Source organism: Antechinus flavipes, chromosome 2 (genome assembly GCF_016432865.1).
Source record: "Antechinus flavipes isolate AdamAnt ecotype Samford, QLD, Australia chromosome 2, AdamAnt_v2, whole genome shotgun sequence".
Lineage (NCBI taxonomy): Eukaryota > Metazoa > Chordata > Mammalia > Dasyuromorphia > Dasyuridae > Antechinus > Antechinus flavipes.
This window is the reverse complement of record NC_067399.1, coordinates 99618509-99640706: the sequence shown is the minus strand read 5'-3', so window position 1 is coordinate 99640706 and position 22198 is coordinate 99618509. Positions and strand designations below refer to the sequence as shown.

At 32.6% G+C, this 22198-nt stretch overlaps 1 pseudogene; it reads left to right on the top strand.

Annotated features, from left to right (window-relative positions):
- Window positions 1-12336: 12336 nt before the first annotated feature.
- Window positions 12337-12469, top strand: LOC127552728 (uncharacterized; annotated as a pseudogene).
- Window positions 12470-22198: the final 9729 nt, after the last annotated feature.

Genomic DNA, 22198 nt, shown 5'->3' with positions numbered 1-22198 from the left:
ACTATTTGTAGGTTTTTTTTTTTTTTCAGTCAAGCAATAATTCAGAGGCTTGTCCTGAAATGGATTCTGAGAGAAAATGCGGAGCTTATGCAGCTGTGTGCCTCCTCTCCGCCATCTTGGCTGGATGTCCATGGATAACATTTCTTTTTTTTTTTTTTTTTTTTTTTTTAATAGTTTTTTTTTTTTACAAGTTATATGTATGGGTAATTTTACAGCATTGACAACTGCCAAACCTTTTGTTCCAATTTTTCCCCTTCTTCCCCCCATGCCCTCCCCTAGATGGCAAGCAGTCCTTTATATGTTGGATATGTTGCAGTATATCCTAGATACAATATATGTTTGCAGAACCGAACAGTTCTCTTGTTGCGTAGGGAGAATTGGATTCAGAAGGTATAAATAATCCGGGAAGAAAAACAAAAATGCAGATAGTTCACATTCGTTTCCCAGTGTTCTTTCTTTGGGTGTAGCTGCTTTTGTCCGTCATTTATCAATTGAAACTCAGGTCTCTTTGTCAAAGAAATCCACTTCCATCAAAATATGTCCTCATACAATATCGTTGTCGAAGTGTATAATGATCTCCTGGTTCTGCTCATTTCACTTAGCATCAGTTCATGTAGGTCTCTCCAAGCCTCTCTGTATTCATCCTGCTGGTCATTTCTTACAGAACAATAATATTCCATAACATTCATATACCACAATTTACCCAGCCATTCTCCAATTGATGGGCATCCATTCATTTTCATGGATAACATTTCAACATCAATTCTTTTAAAACCTTGTGTTCCAAATTTTCCCCCTTTCCCCAACATGGTAAGTAAGTAGGGATTTATATTTTAAGGAATATTTTTTATTTTATTTTCATTTCATCAAATTTATTTTAATGAGTTTTTTGTTTATGTATGATATGTGTATGTGTGTGTGCATTACGTAAATACATATACATATATAAAACTCCATTTTGCCAAGTCTATTTTTAAAATTTTGTGTTTTTTTAGTGTATTTTTTCTCTTCTTTTTCTAGACTGTTGACCTTTTTTCATAATTCATTTTCCAGAGTTTTCATTTCTTTTTATCAATTTTTCTTTAACTCTTACTTTATTTTAAAAATTATTTTTGAGCTATTCAAATAAAATATTACCTTTCAAGGTTTTGCATGTAGGTATTTTGTCATTGCTGAGCTTTTCTGAGATTTTATTTTATTTTTTCTGATCTTCCTTGTCACCTTAGTAATTTTCTTTGGTCAGTGCTCTTTTTGATATTTTACTCTTTTTAAAAAGTTGAGTTCTGCTTCTAAGGGCAGAGGGGAAACACTTCCAGTGTTCTTTTGCAGGGAGATGGGGCATATCACTTGCTTTCCATGCTGGGGCTGAAAATGCTTTTTTTTTTTTCTTCCCATTATTCTGATTTGGCTGTCCTACTCCTACATGTCATGTAGAGAATTAGGAGCTCACAAACTTTCTGCATTTCAGTTAGAGAGGTCTCACAGCTGGCCCACTGAGCCAGGATCACTGGGAGTTATTCTGCTGGTCTGTGCTATAGCTAAAAGCCTTTTACTATATTCCTTGCACTGCACATATGCTGCATACATTCCCCTTTTATCCAAGTGAGGCATACCTTTACTGATGCCCTGGCAAGATATTTTAAGGTGGAAAATTGTTTCACTCTGAATTTGTGATGGCTCTATCACTCCAGAATCAGTTTAGAGGCTTGATTTAATGTTGTTTCTGAGTGGAAATGGAATTCAGCCAGTTCTTGATAGTCTAGAATACAGATGTAAAAAAAAAAAAAAAATCTGCTATTTAATGAAGAATAAAAAAAAGTCTTATATTTGGGTCCAAAAAGTAATTCCTCAAGCATAAGATGAAACAGACATGGTTACACACTAAATAGGAGGTCTTGAATCCTTCAATTCAAAATGATTTTTAGCTAATAAAAATAATTACATCCATGGAACTATCATCGATGGGACTTCACTCTTTCACTCCTCCTCATCCCACCTTCAAGTTTCAATGTTACTATCCTCATAATATCTACTGGAGTGGTTTTGGAAAAGCCCACAATTTCATATCCTAGACAATTCTTTAGCAACTGGGGGACATTTTTACATTATCTTTTTAAAATGTCCTTCCCAATGCTTTTTAAAAGTTAAATGTCTTGTGAAAAGTTTCTGTGATGCAGTTAATTAATAAATTATTAATTAGCATTTTTTTCTTTTTTTCAGAAGCTTTATTTATTTATTTATTTCCTGTTAACAAGAAGGGAAAAGAAAATATTTTACTAATTTTGAATTCTAAAGTAACTTCCTCTGTTCCCCATATAGGAAAAACAAAAACTAAACAAAATAAACAACACTTGGATTTTTAGTGATTTACAGCTTTCTCTATAAGTCAGCAAGTCATTCAATAATGACGTATTAGTAGTTTTAGAAAATATATTATGTTTTCATAGTTAATATACTAAATAATGAATTAAAAACTGTAAAACGTGAGCATACTAATAAAAATCAATAAATTTATGACAGAAAAATAGTGAAATGGAATAAGTAGGAATTAACTTTTGCATCAATGAACACATTTAATTGCATGTAAAGAAAACATGAATGAGTAAATGTAATCTCTATTCTATTATTTGCATTGTAGACCAATTGTATCTCATTCCTATCATTGCTATCTAAATCAGTCTGATCACTGATCAGTTAGAACTTACACTTATGTGATGTGTAGACACACCTGCTTCTATTTCAGTTAGTATATGGTATTAGTTAATCATAATTTTCATAATGACTCATTTTTTCTTGCTAAATCTGAGTTTGCCTAAGATTCAAACCAACAAAGAATATTATTTATTCTTCATATTCTAAAAATGCCCCCTGCTGAATTTTGACATTGTATTATTAAAAAAAAATCTTAAGTAAAAAATATTTTCTTTTTTTTTTTTAATAGTTTTTTTTTTTTACAAGTTATATGTATGGGTAATTTTACAGCATTGACAACTGCCAAACCTTTTGTTCCAATTTTTCCCCTTCTTCCCCCCATCCCCTCCCCTAGATGGCAGAATGACCAGTAGATATTAAATATATTAAAGTATAAATTAGATACACAATAAGTATACACGAGCAAACCATTAGATTGTCAGATTGGCTAAGATGACAGGAAAAAATAATGATGAATGTTGGAGGGGATGCGGGAAAACTGGGACACTAATGCATTGTTGGTGGAGTTGTGAACGAATCCAACCATTCTGGAGAGCAATCTGGAATTATGCCCAAAAAATTATCAAATTGTGCATACCCTTTGATCCAGCAGTGTTTCTATTGGGCTTATATCCCAAAGAAATACTAAAGAAGGGAAAGGGACCTGTATGTGCCAAAATGTTTGTAGCAGCCCTGTTTGTAGTGGCTAGAAACTGGAAAATGAATGGATGCCCATCAATTGGAGAATGGCTGGGTAAATTGTGGTATATGAATGTTATGGAATATTATTGTTCTGTAAGAAATGACCAGCAGGATGAATACAGAGAGGACTGGCAAGACTTACATGAACTGATGCTAAGTGAAATGAGCAGAACCAGGAGATCATTATACACTTCGACAACGATATTGTATGAGGACATATTTTGATGGAAGTGGATTTCTTTGACAAAGAGACCTGAGTTTCAATTGATAAATGACGGACAAAAGCAGCTACACCCAAAGAAAGAACACTGGGAAACGAATGTAAACTATCTGCATTTTTGTTTTTCTTCCCGGATTATTTATACCTTCTGAATCCAATTCTCCCTACACAACAAGAGAACTGTTCGGTTCTGCAAACATATATTGTATCTAGGATATACTGCAACATATCCAACATATAAAGGACTGCTTGCCATCTAGGGGAGGGGGTGGAGGGAGGGAGGGGGAAAAAAATCGGAACAGAAACGAGTGTCAATATAATGTAATTATTAAATAAAAAAAGAAAAAAAAATAGAAAAAAAAAAAAAAACAAGTTATATGTATGGGTAATTTTACAGCATTGACAACTGCCAAACCTTTTGTTCCAATTTTTCCCCTTCTTCCCCCCATCCCCTCCCCTAGATGGCAGAATGACCAGTAGATATTAAATATATTAAAGTATAAATTAGATACACAATAAGTATACACGAGCAAACCATTAGTTTGCTGTACAAAAAGAATCGGACTCTGAAATATTGTACAGTTAGCCTGTGAAGGAAATCAAAAATGCAGGTGGGCAAAAATGTAGGGATTAGGAATTCAATGTAATGGTTCTTAGTCATCTCCCATAGTTCTTTCCCTGGGCATAGCTGGTTCAGTTCATTACTGCTCCACTGGAACTGATTTGGTTCATCTCATTGCTGAGGATGGCCAGATCTATCAGAAGTGATCATCATATTGTATTGTTGTTGAAGTATATAATGATCTCCTGGCCCTGCTCATTTCACTCAGCATCAGTTCATGTAAGTCTCTCCAGGCCTTTCTGAAATCATCCTGTTGGTCATTTCTTACTGAACAATAATGTTCCATATTATTCATATACCACAATTTATACAGTCATTCTCCAGTTGATGAGCATCCATTCATTTTCCAGCTTCTAGCCACTACAAACAGGGCTGCCACAAACATTTTGGCACATACAGGTGCCTTTCCCTTCTTTAGTATCTCTTTGGGGTATAAGCCCAGTAGAAACACTGCTGGATCAAAGGGTATTCACAGTTTGATAACTTTTTGAGCATAGTTCCAAATTGCTCTCCAGAATGGCTGGATATGTTCACAATTCCAACAACAATGTATTAGTGTCCCTGTTTTCCCACATCCCCTCCAAAATTCTGCATTATCTTTCCCTGTCATTCAAGCCAGTCTGACAGATGTGCAGTGGTATCTCAGAGTTGTCTTAATTTGCATTTCTCTGATTAATAATGACTTGGAGCATCTTTTCATATGGCTAGAAATAGTTTCAATTTCTTCGTCTGAGAATTGTTTGTTCATATCCTTTGACCATTTATCAATTGGAGAATGGCTTGATTTCTTATAAATTAGAGTCAATTCTTTATATATTTTGGAAATGAGGCCTTTATCAGGACCTTTGACTGTAAAAATATTTTCCCACTTTATTGCTTCTTCCCTTCTAATCTTGTCTGTATTAGTGCAAAAAATATTTTCAACAATTGCCATCTGTGATTTCATTGATTCAGGAGTTCTTTTTTTAAAATATCTGTCACAAGTTATTCATGCCTGTGAGCATTTATTGTCTATTATGTGAGAGGTTCTGTGCTATGTTAGGTCAATAGAAACAATAAAATAAACAGATGAAAAACAGATAAACACCTGAGTTACAGAACTGAATTATTTTTTCTTGGTCATCAATCTTCAAAATAATAGAATCTGGCTACAAATAAAGAAAGCTAACTCTAAAACCTATGATCCTTTATTTTCATCTTCCCACTCCTCTCCAAAATAAATCTTTATTCTTGAACTCAAGTAAGAAATCATACTGATCCTCAATCTCCTTATAATCAGTAATACCGTTATTAAGGTGGTGCAATATTGTTATTTTTATATTAGAAATGCAAGTCAGAAGAGCTTCTTACTTTGTTTAGGATAAAATGATTGATATCAGAACATGGACTAGAATTAATGTCTTTCTATTTCAATTAAAATCTTTTTTTTTCTTTCTATTTCACTGCCTTTCTCAAAGTTATCATTCTTTTTTTCAAAAACATTGCAATTTATATTACAGAAATGAAAAAAAAATAAAGATTATAAACAAGAATGTACTATATGTCAATGAATGGAACAGAAAATAATTGCTTTAGCAGATTTCTTATTAAAACTATATAATTATCATTTATCATATGAATGTCAAAAATTTTGGGAAACTTTCTTATTTTATTGATATATTTTACAGAGATTTAGTCAATATCACATTTGTTATATTTACACATACACATATTCAAACACATGCACACACTCACACACACACACACACACACATATCTATATACACAAAAAATATATGTGTGTGTCATTGTCATTCAATATAGACAATATTTACTGTGCACCTCCATGTGTAAAGGAGCATAGAAAGTGCTATATATGCTACAGGGCACTTATGAAGCGACCATTTCATGTAAATTAATCATATTATAAAGAGTAATATGATCAATAATTACTTTAGAATTATGATTATTATATCTTTTTACCTTTTTAAAGTAACTTTTAAAACTTTATCTAATTGAATAGAAGTAGTTTTATATTTTCCCTACTGTGAAGAGAACAAAAACCCAAGGTTACATTCTTGATCTGAATATCATAAGGGGATTTTTTTTCACTCAGAATTCCATTTCTGCTCATTCTCACTGTCTACTCTTTAGACACATGTCTTATTTAATGCCAAAGGACAATATATGGATTGATCTTGCCCTCTTTTTGTTCATTGGATGATCAGAATATTGCATGTATCTAAAGATAATGTGTTTACTCACAATACTACTCATTTCTCACATTCACCACTGAATATTTACTATATGATTTATTCTGACAGAGAAACTTATTGTAAAAGGAGTCTCCCCTTTAAAATGTGTAAATATTAAAGCTGAATTTTTCAATAGAAAATTTCTTTAAATCTCAGGCCACTGAAATATATGTCATGCATTTGTAGATTGACCAGAGTAAAACTGCAAAATAAATGATGTCTTATCCAACCCAAAGCTGAGTAAACAATTATTTTACTTCTCATCAAATTTCTGTTAAATTTGTTAAATTTAATTGTTAAATTTTTATTATTAGATATCTATTAAACTTGCATTTTGTGTGTATTTATTTTTGTTGTTATTGACTTTGTGAGTAAAGTTCTGTTTATGTTTACACAGTAAAAATGGATTGAGAACTAAAAATACTATTTTAACATAGGACCTTAAGCAAATTTGAACTAGGCAATTTGCATCCCAAAATTTAGCACTATTCTGAGAGAATGATTGATTTTCTAGGTGGTAAGGGGGACTATTCAGAAGATAGGAAAAATAAAATGGTCACTGTTAACATTTTCTGACTTGTTTGAAAACACCAGGAGTCAAATTATCCTCCTTATATTAATGAGATATGAATTAAATATATTTTTGAAAAAAAATAATTGGTGCTAAGTGCACTCTAGGGATTTTAATACACTCTTTATTCCATGTAGCTCAACTTGTTACATTTTCAAGACCTGGTATTAAGGAAATATTTATTAAAATATAGACAACTTTTTTTCTATATTATATATTGATTGTCTAGTTTAAACACTGAACTAGTGAGATTGCTCCAGCATTATAACTACAACAGGAAGTGTATTAAGTGGTTTAAATGCATTATCACATAAAAAAATAATATAGACCCAAAATAACTCATTCAAGTATTGTCTGAAATGTGATACATTTTTGTGAAGATCATGAATAGGAAATATTTCTCATTTTCCAAAAGAAATTACATAAGTTTGGAAGAAATGTGGAGATTCTGTAACAGGATCTGTACTTTATCTTTATTAACTAAGGTAAGACAGGTGTAGCATAGGTACCCTAAATTGATAATATTAGCTGTGTACATAAATTTGATGTTGTGGAAATTATTAATTTTATTAAATGCTTGCTCTAAGTATTTCCTTGCTACCTATGATTTCATCATTTGGCTAAATCCTCCACAGATATAGAGGACAATTTCTAGTGAAAGATTTTTGACACTTATTGTGGATTTATATATATATACATATATATATGTATATGTATATATATATATATAGTTTCTCTGTGTGTGTGTGTGTGTAGAGTGAGATTATATGTATATAGAGAGTTAGAGAGATGAACAAAACATCAGGCAGAATGATATTAAAGTTTCTGTGAATTTAATAAAATTAGACTTGCAAAGGATGAAAAATGGGAACTACAAAAAATATAAAAACCTTTCAAATACCAAAAACAGTAGTACAAAAGTTGTATACTTTATGATCTGGTATCATAAGAATTCAAGATACATTGGAAGATCTTGGAAATACCCATATCTCATCTTCTAGAAACTGCTTAGTACAAGTAGCAACATTAAACAAAGCAGGAAATGACACATGACATAGACAGGAAGTAATCTGTGATGCTCACTTTCATTTTCATAATTTAATTTCAATTTCAGAATCATAATCAGTTGGAATTTCATTTTCTATGTCCAGAAGTTCTGGGACCTAATTTCATTCAATACAAGTAAAGATTTTGCTATCATCTACTATGTTCTTAGTTTTTACTTTTTCATCTAGTCTTTCAGATCAATATGTTTTTCTTGAATAATGATTTTTTTTTCCTTTTTTTGCTGAGGCAATTGGAGTCATACACTAGGAAATATTATGTGTCTGAGGCCAGATGGGCTGGTGTTCTCTCCACTGTGCCACCTAGCTGCCCGTGAATATATTTTCTTTTAATGTTTTTATGCTTTTTTCTTCCTCCTAAGCTGTTTTCTTTTTTCTTTTTTTTTTTTACTGCTTTGTACTTGAATTCCTAAATTACTATTCTCTCATTTGTTTCTCTAATAAAACTTACCATTTCAGATCCATTTTTTAAAAATTTTGTTACTATTTTTTTCTGTGTCAGAACTAAATTATTGTGCAATAATTATAATTTCTCTTTTAAATTATTCTGTAACACTTAATTGTGATTCTGTTTACCTAAAATTTGATGGGGTCCTCTTAATCATCACTGTTGTATCACTTTCATTTATTTTATACTTACTTAAGTCATTTATATATCTGGAAGCGCTTATGTTTCTTTCTGTTGCTGTGTTGCCTATTAATTTATTTATTTATTTTCAAAGAATTTAAGTTTTCTTCTTCTTGATATTTTTTGTAACTTTAGGGTTTTTCCCCCACTTCTTTTCCTAAACCACACTTTCTCCTCTGTTTTCCTTAGAGACAGGATCTCAAAACATCTCAGCTTTCTCCACACTAGACAATTCACAATTCATAAGCCTAGCTGTCTGCCCCAACTGACATTTGGTTTGCTTCAGGTGGATGCTGTTTCTTATGTCACTCACATCCTCTACACATAAAAACATGTTATTTTTTTCTCAGTTTCCTATACCATTCAGTATATATTCTTCAGTTGTCTGACCTGGCATCAGAAATACACAACTATGCAGTGCTATTTTCCTAGGCACTACTAGTACAGTTTTGCAGCACTGATATTTTGGGGTTGCAGCTCCTGGAAAGATTTTGTTTTTGTAGGACTAGGAATAAGCTGGCTGATAAGCCCTAAGCAAACATTTTGAGCCTTGAGGTAGTGTCTTCATGACATTATAAAGTGGGGAAAAAGGCACAGATTATAAAGGTTAGTTATATTGTAAGCCTGTAGTATGATCTTGGATCTGGTGGTGTATTCCCATGGCTAGAAACAAGGGGGGCCGGGGAGGAGAACTGAGTGAGCTTGTGATCAATAAATGTCATTCACAAGTGAAATAAAGATTTAAAGTAGCACAAAATATATTATCCACAATTCAACATCCATCCAAATAATTAATATACAGGATATTTTTTTTTTAAATCAGGGATTCAAGAATTGGTTTTGGGGAAAATATTTCAATAGGTTTCTTCTGAATGCCAATGAATTTTATTTTACACATTTAAAAACATTCTGAGGGACAGTCTATAACTTTCATGAGAATCCCAAAAGTGTCCACAACATATGCACATTCCCACACACATACACACATATACTCATTAAAGAATCATTGATTCAAATGCTTGAGAAACTGAGAAATGAAAGAATTCATGAAAAAGAATAAAATTTTCATTACCTTATATGGCCATTAAATACCCTACACAATCAAAACAAGATAAAAAAAAATATTCATATGATTTACATGTCAATAAAAACTGAAAACTTGCATATTAGCAGCATTAATAACAGAATGATTGCATTAATTAAAGTGATAAACTCATTTCTCTTCAAAACTAGAAAGAAGTAGTACTTGATGAAATTTATAACTATTAGCTTGAACACTTTACAGTAGAATAGTATGTTATTAACTTTCTCTCTGAACCTATCTTCCTTCTAAGAGGGAATTTATCACTAGAAATGTGACCAGTTCCTCCTCCAAATGTAAGTCAATTACACATTATATATGTTACACTGCACATTTGTGGTTTTAGCACTCAAAAAAAAAATCTATAAACATTAACAAGGTTTTAAAAAATGGCTGATGAGTAACAAGAGTGTTCCAAAAAGTCTCAGGGGTATAAAGAACAACTCATTATTGATTCAATTATGATTGAAGAAGCCATTCAAAAGCTTCATGACCTTGACACTAGCATTATTGATTATTATAATGCTTTTGACTAAAAAGGGCAAAAATAAAAAGGGAAAAATGTTTTTAAAATGTGATGAGGAAGAAGGTCTTGAAGTGCCAGATCTCAAACTAGATTACAAAACAATAATCATCTAAATAAGTTGCTACCAGTTAATAATTAGAGATTGATCAGTAGAACAGATTAATGATACAGCATATAGAAAAACAAAATAACAAGTTAGTGTTTAATAATCCATAAAAGCCCAGCTGCTGAGGTTGGAAACCATTATTCAATAAATCTTATGGAAACACTGCAAAACAGTATGAAAGAAATTAGGTTCAAAACAACATCTTACACCATATACCTAGAGGCATTTTAAATGGATGCATGATTTTCATATAAAAAACTCACCTTATAAACAAACAGAAGTGTTAAGAAAAAATACCTTTTGAATGTAAGGATGGGGAATTTAAAATCATGTAAGAGTTAAAAAGGCTCACAAAAACAAAATGGACACTTTTGATTACATACAATTTTAAATTGAATAAACAAAAGAAAATGAAATTACAGGAAAATATCTGAAGGAAAGTATTTACATTAATTTAAAAAATCATTTCCAAATATATAAAAAAGTGATTCAAATATATAAAAATGAGAGAAATTAAAAAAAATGAGAAATAATTGATATGAACAACTGGTTCTTAAAGTCTAAATTCTGATCTAACAGCTATGTGGAAAATCCTTCAAAGGATTAAGAATTTTTTTTTAAATTGATGTAATTCTAGCATTCCCTTTTGTATTTATCACATCAAGAAACCTGTAGGGAGGGAGAGGAAAAGAACATTGTATTGTATTGTATAAAATCTTAAAGAATTGTATAAAACATTAAAAATGCCTTATGAATTAATCAATCAGTTGTGGGGAATGAATTGGAACTATTCCTAAAAATTTACTTATTATTTTCTATTTAAGCCTATTACTAATCTGTCCCATTACTTATCTATTGCATTTTACTTAGGATTTTGCCTTTATAAAATCCCTTGCACATGCTTCCTTCTCTTTTCTCTAAGTAATCTGGGGTAATTCTTCATTATATAATGTCAAGACTATTACAATATTAATATCTTCCTCTCCCCCACATTCTTTCAGTTGCCTTTTAAACTCTTAGAGGGCCAGAAATGTTTTTTTTTTTCTTTCTTTTTGATTAGTAGGTATAAAAATAAATAGTAGATGGATAGATAATAGATACCAAACATTTATAAATATTTATTATTTTATTTATTTTTTGTTTATTTCTTTATTATATATACACATACACCTATATATGTACCTGTAGGTCTAAGTATGTTGATATAGACAAAGTTAAACATTTATATTTTCAGTCTTGTGGCAACTAGGCAGCACAGCAGATAAAATGCCAAACATGGAGTCAGAAAGAATCATCTTCTTTAGTTTAAATTTTATCTCAGACTAGGAATATAACCCCAGGCAAGGCTAATTAGCCATGTTTGCTCAATTTCCTCTTTTGTAACATGAAACTAGAGAAGGAAATGTAAAATAATTCCAGTATCTTCTCCAAGAAAACCCCAAATAGAGTCACAAAGATTTGGACATGTTGGAAAATGATTTAACAACAAAAATTCTCAACAAAAATCAGCAATACCTGACATATGGTAAGTGCTTAATAAATGTTTCTGTAATGTTAGACTTATTAGTTCAACAGAAAATAAACAGAATTAATTGTCTGCTGTGTGGCAGGAATTGTATTAAGTGATGGCATACAAATAAAAGGCTGGGGCTACTGATTCTTGCTTATGTTGAATTCAGTATTTTTCTCAACCCTACTCTATTTCTAATCTCCCTATGCCATATCCTGAGATATAGCTAGGTGGAATAATAGAAAAAGTATTGAATTCATTGTCAGGAAGACATGAATTCAAATTCTTCCTCTATCAATTAACAGTTGAGTATCACTAGGCAATACACATAAAATCTTTAAGCTTCAATTTCACATTTAAAATAAAAATAATAACATCACCAGCTTTGCACAGTGACAGTATTGTAGCAAATGAGGTTTACCTGAGGCATGATTATTGCTAATTGAAAACTTTTCCCAACAATAATAATATCTACCTCACACTGATATGAATGTCAATTGAGATAATATAAATAAGTCGCTTTCTAAATCTTGTAGATTTAATGTTAACTATTAAAATTATCCCTGGTTGGTCTGCCATATTGACAAAGTCAAGAATAATTCTTTCAGAGAGTTCCAAACATTAAATGAATAAATCCAGTTTACAATTTAGCTTCCTCCTCCACTGTCATCATCCTCTACAATTCAACGAAGTTCTCTTGCTGACAGGTAGCCTTTATTGATAAAGACATGATCACCAACTGTATCAAACTCAAAAAGTCATTTTCAAGGTGAAATAAATAAACAAAAAAATGTCATAAAGTCAGAAACTTATGTAAGCCTATATGCATTCTCTATCTGCTATCTATATCAAGGATTCATCACTTCTGACAAGGTAAAGGAGAATATGTGGAGACTGAGTATCTAAAAAGCCCTTTGCCTAACCTTCATGCTATTGAAAATCTTAGAGAAAGAAAGTATTCACAGTTCTAGAGCAGTTTCTGACTCTTAACTTTTTTTTCAATTCATATAACCTCTCTACATTTTGAGATATATTTGTTCATATCTTAAGTGCCAAAAAATCCTAAGGATTCTTGAGAAAAATCAAACTCTGATCTCTCAAGTGTCTCACATCAGCAATGTCATATAACAGACTGCCAAGAAATTCATATGGCACACTTCCAATGTTCTTCAGAATACTGAAGAAGTCCCAGGCCTGTTTTTCAGGGAAAAAATTGAATTTATGGATTTTTTTTTATGTTCAGACTTGTTTTATTTTAATTTCCCAATTCATAGGCAAATCTCACCATAAAATCCAAGTGCCAGTTGTCATTTCTTTTAAATTATCATAACATAATGATGTAAAATTTAAGTTAGTGATATTTTCTTTTCATCTTGGCAGGCTTCATCTTTTTTTTTTCTTTTTATTGCTGTTGTAATGGGCTAGAACTCTGGAGAAATATACTTGAGGCAAGGATTTTTACAACAAGGAATTGATAATACAATGATTATCTAGTTTAGCATGGTAATTAATAGTTCTTTAGTTCAGTATGATTGATTTAATCTTACAACAAATAATGGTTCTCTAGTGATAGAATGATTGGCTTATACTCAGTAATGAATGAATTTAATTTTAATAGAGTGTGTAAGAGGTCAGAGTGAGACCTAGAGGAGGATCCCAAGAGACTTGAAAACAGAGACCCTCATGGTGTCTGGCCTGTCCTCCTACATTTCTCCATTGAGCCCAAGGCTTGTCTGAAGATCCCCCAGAATGGTAGGGCAGCCCCAGTTCACAGAGACAGACTGTGAAGGAGATAATAAAAACTTTGGCTTTTATCCCTGACTATTCTTGTGGTGATTACTCTGTTCAAACCAAGACCCATTCAGAGGACCTCAGAGAGCTAGCCAGAACATTATAGCTTTAAAAAGCACCCTATAAGGCAAATTCTATACTCCCCTATTTCAGAGGTAAGCTGTGTTCTGATGAAATGAGAAATTTAAGAAGGCTTAAATAATTTTATTAGAAACTTAAGGACCAACATAGCTGGTATGTCTTAAGAAGAATATCAGTCTGAGGAGCATTTTTGTGTATAACTTTTGTATAACACATTTTCAAATTTATCTTTTAATGTAGTTATAAATTCAATATTTGTGCATTAATTAGCACAAGACAGAATATAAGTACTGAATGAGAGAAATAAAAATTGATTATTATAGGAATTCAGAGGGGAATAAGCTATTATTTTGCGATGCACTTGTTAGAGAGGTTTCAATAGGGCTTAATTTGAATCTTGAATTTAGGACGAACTGTCACCATTCAAACATTTAAAATCAAGGAACAAAGAAGTCATAAATCAATCAACTCATCTTTGAGCCTGTGTCTCCACATCCTAAATGACTGATCTATGTCATTCTGAACAAATGTAATGATCACCAAGTTATCTATTATTTAAAAAAAAATACTGAAATAGCTGAATAGACTCCTACTTCAATGGATTTGATAGTTTGTTTATTCTGAATTTTAATGGTATCTATGATCCTGATGAAGACATTTCAAAAATATATCTACTAGAACTGTGATTGTTACTTTCCAAAAATTCTAAGCAACCCCTCCCTTGCCAAAAAAAAAAAAAAAAAAAAAGTTAATGTATGTTGAAAACTCAGGATGACTAAAAGAAAATGGGAAATGTCAGACAGATGTGCAAGTTTTGGTAAAGGGATTTATTCTCTTTTTGCTGTTGGGCATGTGCTACTTATTTCTGTTCCTGGAAAAATGAAATGAGCAGACAATTTAGTCTTGAAAATTGTGTTAGGACTGCACAGAATTTCACATTTTATATCACACTATTTCTTTTTTCATTAAGTTTATCTCAGTATTTTCTTCCTTGTTAGACTATAACCCATTCACAAGTATTATAAGTACAGACTGGTTTTGATCTCTCCAAAGTGAAGGAATAATTATTTAGAAGCCAGCAGACATTCTATCCTGACTCAACAAAACTTATATTGGCCTGTCATTCAGTTCTTACTTCAATACCTCTCCTCATTTATACTTTGACACTTTTACAAAATACTCAAAGGTTAGGCCATCATTTTGAAAGCACTGTAATCTGTCTAGAAGTAGATTAATGAAAATGATTGAGTATTATAGAAAGACCTATAGGTAATAAGTAAAGACCTTACCCATACACATTTACTAAAGAATACAAGGTCTGTTTATTAAACTTTTTTCTCTGAGATTAATTATTTATTGCTGTACCATTTAATAGAATCAACCATATGATAAATTCAATTGTCAGCCAGGAGTGGTAAAAAATAGAGCAGGAATATTGTAATACAGGATACCTTAGTAGTACAGCTCTAATTCATAACAACTTAATTCTATCAATCAAAGAATATGTAGATTAAAACTTCATGTTTTTTGTCATTACAAAATAAAACTATATACAATTTGGTCTTGTTTCAAATTCCATGAGAGAAGAAAAATGTTTCCCCTAAATGAGAAAATAAACTGTTTCATTTTTAGTTCTTGTGTTCCACATAGTTGTAAAGAGAAAATATCATTTGCTAGTGAGTGATGTTTAGTAATTATTTCTATTTGCTTAAATTAATAAAATGTCATATTAAGCAAACTGCATGCAAAATTATGTCTTTTAAAAAAGAGAAAAACAGGTAGGCTGCCAGATGGACATATTAAGAAGTCCTTGATTTCCCAGATAGTTAATTTCCATTAACCTTCTGCTCTTCCTTCCTCTGTTATACCATGGAGTTTAGTTTCAATAGTAGATCTTGGGATTCTATGTTTTTGGAAATGTGTGCCTTTTGCACAAAACCCCCTCTTGAAACACATAATTGGAAATATAAAAATAATTACAACACACATGGTAGGAAGAAGAAAGAAATCTATGTATTTCTGAAAGCATATGAAATATTATTTCTTAGGAAGTGTATGTTTCAACATTTCTTTTTCAAGAGGTAATCCCTCTAATTTGAAAAGATAAATTTTAACAAGATGGTTCAAATGGTTTAAACTGCGTTGTTTTATTCCTTTCTAGAATGGGAATGTTTTTAATTTCTGCATTTAATGTATGATACTATGGATAAGTCATTTATCATGACTTGGGTAAGTCAACAATTATATTTTTAGCATGCTAATAGTAGTAGTTAGTAGTTAGTAGCAGTAGTTAGCAAGTAATTAGCAGTAATTGGTAGGAGGACTCCATGAGACTTTGAGGTAATCATTAGGGGGGTTGAATAAGATAAAAAAAAATCTCAGAACACCTGGAGGCTAAATGAGATGAAACTATAAGAGGATAAAAGGAAAAATCCATATAGATCTGTGTTAGGCAGCAACCTCCAGCCCTCCTAGATATCTTTGAGCAACATACATTTTAAAACAATAACAAATTTCATATAAAACAGCACATGAAGCTAAAAGATATTTACCTAATTAGAATCTACAACTCTGTTCATGTGGTCTCAATGATTAGTCACTAATTAAATCATATAGTATTGCTATTTAAGGTGATTATCTAGAAAGATCAAAATTTTTTTATATATTTACTAAACACTTTCACTATGCTTAATTCTATGAGGCACTGAAAATATAAAATCCATGGTTGAATCCACATGCCTATGCACATGGGTTTGATCCATACCCAATTCAACAAAAATAATCAAGCAAAAATAATTCATTCCATGTTGGAATCCTTACTAACTGCTAACTAATTAGAGTTGATCTAATCTTACAAGAAGATGTTTTGGCCAGAACCTGAAACTAGGTACTAAGTAGAACTAATTAATACAAGGCTTGTGTCCACACCTTTACTCATTGGAGTTCAATGAGTTCACACCTCCCTTGAAGTTCTTTGGGCCAGAGAGCACTATGGGAGAAAACCCATAATCCCTCTCTCTCGTATCCCACAATTCCTCCCTCTTGTATAAAAGAAACAGACACAGAGCACTTTGGGGGATTTTCACCGGAATGGCATGAAGACTGGAGCTGGCTGGGGACTGAAGACAGCAGAGGCAGAGGCTGAAGGACCAGACCTTTGGATTTAAAGACATTTGGAGAGAGCTCTTGGAACCAAGCAGAGAGATAGGCCTCTAAGCTAACCGGGCTATATTGGAGATATTAAAAGATCTGAACTTTTATCACCTGGCTGCTTTTTTGAGAAGAAAAAGATCACAACATTTTGGCGCCCGAACAGGGACAAACAGACCCCCTCAGTGGATTTCAGTGGAAAAGCTACGATCCTGATTCAAGTGGAAAAGCCTCTGATCCTGATCCAGTGGAAAAGACTTCAACCCAGAAATTAGGGTGAGTGCAACAAAGAAATTTTGTTAGAAGAGTTAAAGTAGAATTTCAGCTAAGATGGGACAGATATTTAGAAAACAGTCTGTTTCTGTTCAAGGAAAATGTTTAGAGAGCATTGTCAAAATTATGGAAAGCCAAGGTTTAATTATAAGTTTACAGCAAATCACTGAATTTTTACAAACTGTAAAGGACATATGTCCTTGTTTCTCTCTTGATAAGGAATTAGATCTAAATGAATGGAAATTGGTTGGAGAGGATCTTTGTCAATTCTATGATAAAAATGGGCCTAAATGCATATCCTGTGATTGAAGAGTTCAACTCCTCAGGTCAAAAAGAGAGAAAATACACTCCTTTTAATTTGGGAAAAATTAAAGATTTGAAAAAGGGTTGCACTCTTTATGGGGCTACATCATCTTATGTGAAGATGTTACTGGATAATTTGTCTAATGAAATCCTAACCCCAAATGACTGGAAATCCATAACGAAAACTTGTCTAGAACCGGGACAAAATTTATTGTGGCTTTCGGAGTTTCATGAATTATGTAGGATTCAAGCCCAACGCAATAGGCAAAAAGGAGCTGTTGTACAAATCACTTTTGACCAACTAGCTGGTGAAGGTCAGTATGCAGAGAGTTCAGAACAGATTTATTATCCCATAACAGTCTATGAGCAAATTTCTAAGGCTGCCATAAAAGCTTGGAATTCTCTCCCTGGACAGAAAGATGGAAATAATGCTTTCACAAAAATAGAGCAAGGTCCCAATGAACCTTTTGCAGATTTTGTGGGACGTTTACAAACAGCTGTAATAAGAACCATTGGAGACAATGCAGCAACAGAAATAATGACTAGACATTTGGCTAAGGAAAATGCCAATGAGATTTGCAAGAGAATTATATGGGGGCTAGACAAAAATGCTCCTTTAGAAGAAATCATTAGACGCTGTGCCACAGTGGGCACAAATGCTTATTATGCCCAGACTATGATGAACATGGAAAGACAAGGTCCTTCTTGGCAGAGGAATTCTAGAGAAACTCGTCGATGTTTTCAGTGCAGAAAAATTGGACATTTGAGAGCTCATTGTAGATATGGAGATAGAGTGAGAAGACAGGGTGAGAGAAAACCCAAAACCCCATGTCCAAAATGTAACCGAGGCTTTCATTGGGCCTCTAAATGTATATTGACCCAGAAGAATGAGAGGCAGGGCCCAGCTCTAAAGTATCAATCAAAGGACAGGTGGGGCATGATAGCAGCTGAGGTCACACCCAGAGAGACTTTAGAAATTCAGAACTCTGATGTCATCAACCAACAGAAAAGCAATCAGGATTACAGTTGGGAAGAATACAGGCCTTTAAGACAACAAGACAATATCCAATGCAAACAGCTCCAATGTAATTACCAGATGATGAGGAGAAATCCCAAAAGTGGTAAATAGAAGAGAATTAGATAGGTTAACTGCTTGGGGAAGAGGATCTGCTTATATTTCCACAGGTGGAAAAGGAATCAGATGGCTAACAATGAGACTGTCAAAAGAACTTTAAAATCTTCAGCTTTCAGTTCCTGAAAAACCAGCAAGAATCACTGGATTCCCTGAGATGAAAAATTGTTGATGAGACTTTTGCAGTACTTCAGAGCTTACAGGAATTATTAGATTCCTGGCGCATGAACTAATGGACAATGGATTCCTTATGGACTATTTCTAGGACTTATGGACATTTGTAAATTTTCAGGTCGATTTATGTTGTTACATTACTACTAGCCTGTGTTATATTATGTATTTTAAGCAATTGCAAGAATCATTGGATTTCTTGAGATGAAAGATTGTTGATGAGACTTTTGCAGTAGTTAAATTTTCATGTTGATTCATGTTATTTGTTACATTACCACTAGCCTGTGTTATATTGCTATGTGCTCATGTAAATTATGTATAATGCCTCCCATATTGATGGATTTATGTATACCATGTATATCTGTTACAAAGTTCTGGCCCATATTGATGGATTTATGTGTACCCCCTCAGAAACCCCCTATGTTTTAAAACAAAAGAAAGGGGGAGATGTTGGAATCCTTACTAACTGCTAACTAATTAGAGTTGATCTAATCTTACAAGAAGATGTTTTGGCCAGAACCTGAAACTAGGTACTAAGTAGAACTAATTAATACAAGGCTTGTGTCCACACCTTTACTCATTGGAGTTCAATGAGTTCACACCTCCCTTGAAGTTCTTTGGGCCAGAGAGCACTATGGGAGAAAACCCATAATCCCTCTCTCTCGTATCCCACAATTCCTCCCTCTTGTATAAAAGAAACAGACACAGAGCACTTTGGGGGATTTTCACCGGAATGGCATGAAGACTGGAGCTGGCTGGGGACTGAAGACAGCAGAGGCAGAGGCTGAAGGACCAGACCTTTGGATTTAAAGACATTTGGAGAGAGCTCTTGGAACCAAGCAGAGAGATAGGCCTCTAAGCTAACCGGGCTATATTGGAGATATTAAAAGATCTGAACTTTTATCACCTGGCTGCTTTTTTGAGAAGAAAAAGATCACAACAATTCCATACATGAAAACATGTTGTGGAATCTGAAGTTGAATCATATGAAAATTATGAATATATATTTGTCAATATATTCAAAAGTAAGTATTTTGACAATCCAGGAAAGCAAATATTTAGGAGAAAGAAGAACAGAGAAAATTTATACTGGTTGGCAACTTCATGAGAGACAAGTCAGAAATATGCTCATTACATTTACCAATGACAAAGATTCCCAGTCTAGATCCCCAACCACAATATGACTTAACATAATACTATTTAAAACAGATTTAAAACAGATTTCAGTTACATTGAAAGGTCTTAGTAGGGAAAGTGTGTGTTGTGTGTGTGTGTGTGTGTATGTGTGTGTGTGTATGCATATTGCCTTACCTTGTTATAATTGTCATTGTTGGGAGATTAAATATAATCATGTTTTATTATTCAAGAGTTTTTGGTCCATTTCCTTTCTATCCACAGCTTTTCCAGTTTTCTGTTTTTGAGCTCCACATTACCATTCTCAAAACAAAAAGTCAGAAAAAAAGAGAAAACTAAAACCAATGCTTTTTGTAATTCACTTGCAGCTCTTTAAAGTTTTCTGGGCAGTGACTTGATTTAGGGATTTAGGGATTTAGGGATTACCTGAGGAACTCTTTTAATCATCATAGCTAAAATAAAACTGTTTTTCTAACTTTATATATCCAAATATATTTATTACATATTGATTATGATGCATATTTCTATCTTTACTATTGTAAATTCTATAAATATAGGTAATCAAAATGTGTCATATAAATATTGTGTCTGTACTAGAAAACAATGCTTAGATCATGGTGTGGTAGAGTTCTGAAACTGAAATCAAGTTTAAGATCTGTCCAGAACACTAAGTAAATTGTAATCATGAGCTTGGCAACTAAGGTCTTGGAAACTCTGTTTCTTCATTTGAAAAATGGGCATAATTACTTCATGGTTGTAAGTCATTTGGGGAACTTTAAAATATCATATAAATGTCACTTCCAAATAAATATCTGTTGGGTGGATGAATTAGTCTAGTTAGATGTTTATTGTCAACAAATGTCATTTAAAAAAATTCTGTCCTATTGTTATTTCTAATACACTATATTTCATATCCCAACTCCCTGCATTTTTGTGCTTTTATATGCTTGGAATGATCTCCTTCATCTATTTCTTTGGCTTCTCTGGTTTTAATGGATAACATCAAATACCATAGTTTTGCAAACTTCTTTCATAATTGTAACTATGGTTAGTGCTTTCCCTTTGAGATTAACTTCTATTTACACTTTTCTCAGCTTTGGCTCCAAGAAGCCATGACACATACAATAACTAAATCCCAATAAAACAATTTTGGCAGATGGGTTAAATAAGGTTGAGAATAAGTACCAGATCCCAAAAATTCACACATCAGTGAATTTTGGGATGTCTCTCCTAAGCATATGAAGACTTACGCTAGCAGAATAGACAGATGAGAACAATTCATCCAAGAGGCCATGAAGGTGCCTGAAACAGGCACTATGGAGAAGATTCCGAAGTCATTTTATGTATGCATCCCTGGCCATTGCCAGTCGTCTTTATATTTTTCCTGCCACTACACTTTGATGACTCTGGAAGAGAATGTGAGACTGATAACTTCGCAACTATGCTTCACTTAAATCAAATTCATGAGCAAGTCAAAACATTGCCCTGTAATTTAACTGGTTCTCTTTGAAAATTAAGGATAAATCATGTCATTCTTCAGGCAATTGGGAAAAACAAAAGATTTTTGAATACATAAGTGACTTGGTCATACTTGAGCTCTTGGGATGTTATTTTTGGTTTCTATGTGAAGAATTGATTAGAGCACTTGGAAGCCAAGAACATTGCTAGAAGGTTATTGCAGGAGTACAAGATAAAATAGATGAAGACCTGAACTAGGTCATTAACAATGTCTCTTTCAATTGGTATTTAAAATTCTTCAAAATTCATATACATTATTTTTAAACAAATTAATTAACTTCCACCCTCACATACTTTATATTTTCTATCTTGATTTTTTTCTGAACTCAATATTCTATTCTATCAGTTCTTTGCATAGATTAAGCCTCATATCTGGAATCTAATTCCTCTTCAACCTTACTCCAAACATGTTAGAGACTTAGGCCATGTGTCAATTTCTTATAGAAATGTCATACTAAACTTCCTCTGTGAGTACTCTAATCTTCCTCAAATGAGCAAATTTTATTATCAATACACCCCTACAAATAATTGTTTCATTGTTTATTACATATATGCATCCCCAATACTTAACTCACAGAATAAATGTTTCTTGTTATACATTGGATTAAATCATCTATAATTTGACTCTATGTTATCCATGTAAAAATATTTTAATGTTCATACACTGTAAACTGACAAAATGTGGAAATA